Consider the following 7,742-nt stretch of genomic DNA (forward strand, 5'->3'; position numbering starts at 1 on the left):
ATGGCTAGGCCCTGTGTGAGGGAGACCCAGTGGAATCCATCAGCTGGCTCTTGGCAGATTAGGTGTCAGACACAGGGATCCTGTAGAGGAAGCACCTGCCCAGGATTAAGCCAGCTGTCTCTCAGCCCCTTCTCCTCCTAAAAACATCATACTTAAAACCTCTTTTAAATAAAAGGAAAAAATACCACAAACTCAATAAAAACTCTCTCCAAAAAAAGGAAGAAGGGTCATAATTGTTGAGCAATGGCCCCTCCCCCGCCACCTGACACGGAAGCCAGATAAAGCCAAGACAAGAAAAGGAAGCTATATGTTAATATACTTTATGAACACAGATTACCAAAACCCTCAACAGACTATTGGAAGGATTGGAGGGACGGGAAGAGAACTACACACATAGAGGGTTTGATAAGATATTGTTGTTGATTCTATTTCTTGAAATAAGCTGTGTAAACATATACAGTATGCCTCTTTTTTAAAAAAAGAAAGAAGAAAATCCCTCAAGATTCCCAAGCTCACAAGCCTACATAGTGGTCTGAGTTGTTATATTTTTTAAAATCAAGGAAAAGTAAAACTGGAAAAAAAAGTTAAATAAAATCATAATAATGTATCATAGCCAAGTCTATTTTGTAGCTAGAATACAGGGCATCTTCAAAAATGCTTATAACTAACATATACTTAATGATGAAAGTTAAATTCTTTCCCACTAAATTTGAAAATTCTCGTAGAATATAACTGACAAATAGGAAATCGCTTTTCTTCAAAGCCTAGTAGACAATTTAAAATTGCTTAGGTTGGAAAAGATAACCGATTTTGTCCCGCCAGCCATCGTGGCTGCACCTGGCTTCTTGCGGCTGGGCCTCCTGAAAGCCGCCCACCACAGCGTCGGAGCTCCTGCGAGGATCTGAAGGCGAGGCAGAAAATATATACGGAAGAGATGGCCTTTGGAGCTTCAACTTTTCCACCTCAGTATTGATCTTCTGATATAACTATTGATCCGTATGCCTATTCTCCTGATACCCTTGAATCTACACCAAATGTTTGTTCGGTGCCTGCCTCCCAGTATGAATACAATCAACCCAGTTGTTCCCAAGATTTATAAGCTGCTAAGCCCCAAAGTGAGCGCATGTGTACTCCCCTCAAGAAATTGAAGGTCTGCTTGAGAAAAAAGACATATGATGAGCCCAAGTTTGACAGCAGAAGAGTCGGTATAAAACCAGCTCCCATCATACACATCATGCAGAAAATAGCTTTAAATCAGATGTCTAGCATAATGAACGAACACGCAGGAAATCAAGAATAATAGAAAAGAATGGTTCTACCTCCAAACTTGAGTTTGAATTTACCAGGGTGGATTTTCCTGAACTGCAAGGTCCAGAGAACAATGGTGTATTAGAGATGCCAAAACATCCCAAATGGGGTCCTTTGCGCTCTGCTACAATCAGCATCTCTCTCCTGAGAGAAGTACAACCGCTTGCAGGGCTATCAGAGGGGGAAAGAGTGGTCAGAATGGAAATGCAACTCACTCAGTAGCTGATAATGATGCTGACAGTTCACCTTCCTATACGAGAGGTATCTCGGACACCAATGAGCTATGTTGTGCGGCAGACTGTCTACAGAACTGTCACCAGCCACTAAAGATGTTACTTCCATGAAAAGCCTAAAGACAGTTGCTTCAGCAACAGATCCTAAAATGTCCAAAGATTTATAAAGCGACAACCTTGAACAAAATGAAGCTTCAAGAAAGAGTAAGAAAAAGAAAGAAAATTCTAAATCAAAATATGAAGTTCTAACAGTTCAAGAGCCACCGAGGATTGAAGATGCTGACTAGTTCCCCAATCGGGCCGTTGCTGCTGAAGGAAGAAACAGGGGAGAGTCAGCAAAATGTCGATCCAAACAGCACAACAGAAGGGTTTTAAAAACAGTGGAACGAAGAGTGAAATTCCAGGTCAGCTGGATTTGGGCAGAATGCTCGCAGCATGGGAGAAGCAGCAGCACTCCCAGAATGCCCAGCAGTCTTCCACACCTGGGGTGGTCTCGGTTGGTGCTGTGCCAGTTCTTTCCAAAGAAGCCACCTCGGGGACGGAGAGCCACCACTTGCAGCAGGTGCAGACCCCTCACAGCCCCTTAGACTCCAGTGGCCCGCCGAGGAAGAAAGTTGGAAGCAGTGAGAAGTTCCCAAGGCCAGGAAACCAACGTCATGGAAGAAGATTATTTTGAAGGAACGGCAGGAGAAAAAGCAGCAGCATCTCCAAGAAAATGTTGCAACTGACATGCAAGGTGTCGACAGCAGTGATGCTGACCAGTCCTTCCAGAAGGATGACCGTTCAGGGGAAATGGAAGAATCGACCTCCTCCACGCTGGTGGAGGAAAGAAAGTCAGAAGAACCATTCCGAACTGAGCCCCCGAGTGACTCAGAAACCTGCCATTTTAGTCTCGACTCAACCAGTTTCCCGAAGATTCGCCACCGGAGGGTCAGGGATTACTGAAGCCAGATGCTTAGTAAGGAAGCTGATGCTTGTATTATGGATCTTCTGAAAGAACTGGTACTTTTCCAAGATCATATGTATCAGAAAGATCCAGTCAAGGCTAAGACCAAATGCCGACTCGTATTGGGGCTGAGAGAAGTTCTCAAACACCTGAAGCTCAAAATGCTGAAATGTGTCATTATTTCTCCCAACTGTGAGAAGATACAATCCAAAGGCGGGTTGGATGACACTTTGCATACCATTATTGATGATGCCTGTAAGCAGAACATTCCATTGGTGTGTGCTCTCCACCGCAAAGCTCTGGGACGCAGTCAAGACAAAGGCATTCCTGTTAGTGTGGTCGGGATATTCAGCTACGATGGAGCCCAGGACCAGTTCTACAAGATAGGTGAGCTGACAATGGTGGCCCGTCAGGAGTTCAAGACCATGCTAGAAAGCATATGCCAAGAGCTGGCTGAAGAGCCTGGTCCTTACACGTCACCCAGCCCACCAACACAGAGATCAAGGGACTCTTTGGAGGATGCACACCCAAACCGCAGTGAGCAAGAAGAACCACATTACATTGAAATCTGGAGAAAACGTTTCAAAGCGTGTAATGATGTACCCAGGAGCTAGAAGAAACATTGGAGACTTCAACTTCTCAAGAGATGAATTTGAAATGATAAGAAAAGAGCTGTTTGTGTGTGTGTGTGTGTGTGTGTGTGTGTGTGTGTGTGTGTGTGTGTGTGTGTCTGTTCCGTGTCCTTATTTTGGGTAAAGGGGTGGGTTAGATAAGACTGTCTTACTCTCAGTTCTTCATGGACCTACTGTATTGGATTCAACCATTCAATATGAAAACTAGGCAGAGCGAAAGAATGTTTGTAGACATGGCTTGTTGGGTACCATACTGTGATACAGCTTTGGCTTTCTGACCACACTGGATTTGCAGAATACTTCAGAAAACATGATACTTTGGTTGCTAAAGAAAGTCCTCTTATTATTGCAGAACAAGTAAATTATAAATTACACCTGTCTGCAGGAGCCCGGTATTGTATTTACTGTGTGCCAGGTGGAGTAGGACAATTTTAATTGGAAGGAATTAGAAGAAGGTGCCATTCCTAATCTTACTTTTTTCTACCTACCAGGAAGCTCTCACTGCTGTATAGGAAACTAGTCTAAAATCCTCTGTTAGTGATGCCAACATTAGAGCAAAGAGGGGCATGGTGACGTGTTTGTTTCTCAGGGGACATATGTTTTCACATGTAAAGGTTAAAAAAATTGCTAAGGTGAATCACTGAAGAAAAAGAAATGTTTTCTAATCTGTAACTAATTAGTTAAAAAATGCATATCGATGTTTTGACATTTCAGTTTTGGTCATCTTAAAAACGTTCTTATTTTAAATGAACACATTCTGAATTCTTTGAGACCAAAGGGAAGAAATTTACTTTCATATTTCCCCTATAAGTAAGAAGGTTAACTTATTTTTAATATAGTGATTACTTTTTTAAAAAAAGAAAGGATAACCAGCCTTATAGAGATAAACTGGTTATTTAAAGCTCTTGAAATGGTACACATTCATATACAGAATTTGGGAAATGGATTCATCAGAAACATTGGATTTTCAGCACTCCTCACATAAGGCCAAGTATCTAGGTCTAGTGGGATCATCAAACTGCCTCCCACCCAACACACACCCCTTACATACATTGTCAGAAGCCAGGGCACCTGAACCAAACGAGATAAAGGGGTGTGGATTAAGGAGTAGAAGGTGATTCCAAGAAGAAATCTTTTATAAAATTTTATTGGCATAGAATTCACATATCATAAAATTCTGGAGTTCCATCATACAACGAAGCCTGTGCAATCATCACCACAATAATTTCAGAACATGTCATTCTTTCTTCTATTCGTTGTTGTTACACCATCCCCCATTTCCCCCAATTGCCCCTGCCATGTGCTTAGGTAATTATTCATCCAGTTAATTAATAACTATATAGATTTGCCTGTCCTGGATTACATATACAGGAAAACATTTTGAAAAATCAGGAGACTAAATAAGTAAATAAATGACTAAATAAAATGGAAAAAAATCTTAAGCAAAAAGACAGCATAAAATATTGAAAACGAGAACAAATTAAAATGAGTCCAAAGAGAAATCAGATGTTAAGGTTTTGCATGTTAGCCTAATTGTGTCGCCCACAATTGACTTTACCATGCTCTGTGTCTGAGAGCAAGGCCATTCACATTTTTGCACCGGGGTCAGAGGCTTAAACCTTGCAGGGACCCTGCAAGTGGATTTGGGGCTTTCAAAGTCATTCATAACCTTCTGAAAATTGAGTGTTCACCATTTAAAGTCTGATACGATGTCCTCTTCTGGACTTGGATTTTGTTATTTAAAATTTTTTAAATCACATAAGCTGGTGTTCTTCTTCGTTCTTGATGCCTCACTTGGATAGCTGTTTGTTTTGAGACAAGCTTTTAAGATGACAGGTCTATTATTTCTGGAAACTGGACACCATCCGATTTCTTCACCGTACTTTGCTAGAGCACCAGTCTCTTCAGTGATCTTTCCATGACGGTAAATCTAGAGTAGGACCATGACATGGGAACTAATTGTTCTTAGATTAGGGCGAGGATTGAGTGTGAGCCCAAAGCCCAGTCATATGCCTATGGTTTATATGTGGCCCTACTTTGCTTTAGAGGTAGCATTTTCATTTTATTGGAAAACATTATAAATCATCCCCATGGGACATAAGCTAATTCTATTGATAGTATAAGTAGAACATTGTTGAGAAAAGAAAAATTATATATATATATATATATATATATATATATATATATATATATATATATATATATATATACATAAATACAAGCTTTTTAGATCATAGTGCATGAATTGTTGACTTGTTAAGATTAAAAACTTAAGTGAGTGGACAATATTTACACAAATAATGAGACTGGGGACCATGAAAAACTTTGAATAACACTCATTCACAAAGGTAGAACCAAGCCTGCTAGACTAACAGACATCATTTTTTAAAAAAAAAAGCAGAGAGAGCATGAAAATAGTAACTATGTGGGGATCCCGGGTCACCATACATCGCTCACCCTCAAAAGAAGAGGCCTGAACCGAAGTGCAACCACCAGCAACTCTGCAGCCGTGGCACAGTGGTCACCTGCATCGGCTCCCACTAGGACACTGTAGCCTTTAAGGTGAAGAGAGCATTTCAGCTACTTAACTCAACTCCAGGTTAGTTTAAAGTAAAGTCCAGTTTGCAAACAGGATCCCAACCGGTGTCTACAGCTAATCCCCAAACCATGTGTCTGAGAAATGAATAACCTGGGCAGTCAGTCCTGTGTGATCGTTAAGTTTCATGTCAACTTGGTTACATCTGTGGGAAGGTATGGGTGGGGTCCAAACCCTCAATTAAGACTCTTCCTGGGGATGTGACCTGTTTGTAAGAGATCTGGCCTCTCTCTCTTGTCCCTCTTCTCCAACATGGTGGCTAGGATCTTGTGTCTGACGTCTGGGCCTGGCAACCATGTGGCCTGCCCAGCTAGGGAGCTGCTGACAATCTGCTATATTTCCACTGATCTTGAATCCACTCATCCTTGCACCCACCAGCCTGTGCTCTCCCAGTTCCCAGCATATATACACATATACACAAGGGGATGCCCTGCCAAAACAGAATTTTTTTTCAAAGCTATGTACTTAATTTTTTCTACAAAACAATCATATCACCTTCAAAGTGCTCTCCATTACACTTAATACATTTGTCAAATCTGAAATTTCATTCTTGGAAACATTTTTCAAACTCATCTGTTTGGATGGCTTTCCACCCCCCTTTTATTTTTCCTTCGCCTCTTCTATGTCATTAAATTGCTGTCCTTTCATGTCCCTTTTCATTAACAGAAACAAAAAGAAGTATCATGGAACAAGGTCAGGTGAGTAAGGTGCCTGAGGCATGAGATGCATGTTTTTTGCCAAAAACTGGTGCACTGAGATGGCTGAGTGAGCAGGTGCATTGTTGTGGTGGCAAAACCAGTCCCGTCTGCCACAAATCAGGCCTCTTTTGTCACACACTGTAATGCAATCTTTTCAGAACCTATAAATAAAAAGCTTGATAAACAGCCTGACCTGGTGGAATGAATTCCAAATGCACTCCTATTTGACTTCTTCGACCATTCGGGGAGTTGATGGACTTCCAGAGGTTTGTCATCAATCGATATTTCACCTCTTTTGAAATGAGAAAACCACATATACACTTGCGTTTTTCCAATAGCCCTGTCCTTATAAGCTGTGTTCAACATCACAACAGTGTCTGCAGCATTTTTCATCAAGTAGGAAACAAAATTTCACAGCCACACATTGTTCTCTTAAATCAGCCATCACAAAAAGTGTGGTTTGAGTTAATCTGCTTTTACGAAAATATTCACCGTGACCAGAGAGAACTTTCCCAGGTGACACCACTGGGTGCACTAACTCTGAGAGAGTTCCTTGAAGCTCGCCCAGCAGGGAAAATGCATATTATGAAAGCTCTGCTCTGCCCAGTGCAATTCCGTCTTTTTAGGGGGTGGGGGATGAACCCCCTTGTGTGTGTGTGTGTGTGTGTGTGTGTGTGTGTGTGTGTGTGTGTGTGTTCACTGATTTGGTTTCTCTAGAAAACCAAAATTAACATGACATGTGAGAGCGAGTCATTTTGTTCTATGCTAAAAAGACATATGCAAACTTGCAACCTCTTCTCCAGCTTTGCTTACTGAGAAACGGTTTGTAAGGGAACTTTTCAGGAAGTAGCTGGCTGGGGTGTGCAGCCAGGCCAGGAAAGGCAGTCTCTCCCTTTGAAGTCTCTCTGCCCCGCCTTGGGACACAGCAGTTGGCAGGTACTTCAGAAAGGAGACCAATGGAGCGGCAGCTGCTCAGAGCTCCCTAAGATGCTAGGGGAGCCTGCAGAAAAACGTGGAAGGTTCATCTCAGAGATTTCAGGAAGAATCCCAATGTTTCCTCCATAGAGAATAACAGAGGTAGGCAGTAACGAAAGGGAAGTCCTGAATGAATGCTGACTAGAATTTTTCCTGGTTCTATAATCCAACAATATCACTTTATGGAGAAACAGATAGGGGAAATCCCAGTAAGGTTTTATCAAACTAATTTTAGGGCATTAGATAAACATAAGATATAGCTTAGCATATAACTCGCCTGTCCCATAGCTTGGTGGAGAGGTCCTATACTCATATTAATTTCTCAGGGCTGCGGAAGCAACTTTTCACAAGTAT

At 41.6% G+C, this 7,742-nt stretch overlaps 1 pseudogene; it reads left to right on the forward strand.

The window, feature by feature from the left end:
• Positions 1-934: 934 nt before the first annotated feature.
• LOC142460991 (selenocysteine insertion sequence-binding protein 2 pseudogene) lies at positions 935-3,148 on the forward strand (annotated as a pseudogene).
• Positions 3,149-7,742: the final 4,594 nt, after the last annotated feature.

This window comes from Tenrec ecaudatus, chromosome 11 (genome assembly GCF_050624435.1).
Source record: "Tenrec ecaudatus isolate mTenEca1 chromosome 11, mTenEca1.hap1, whole genome shotgun sequence".
Taxonomy (NCBI): domain Eukaryota; kingdom Metazoa; phylum Chordata; class Mammalia; order Afrosoricida; family Tenrecidae; genus Tenrec; species Tenrec ecaudatus.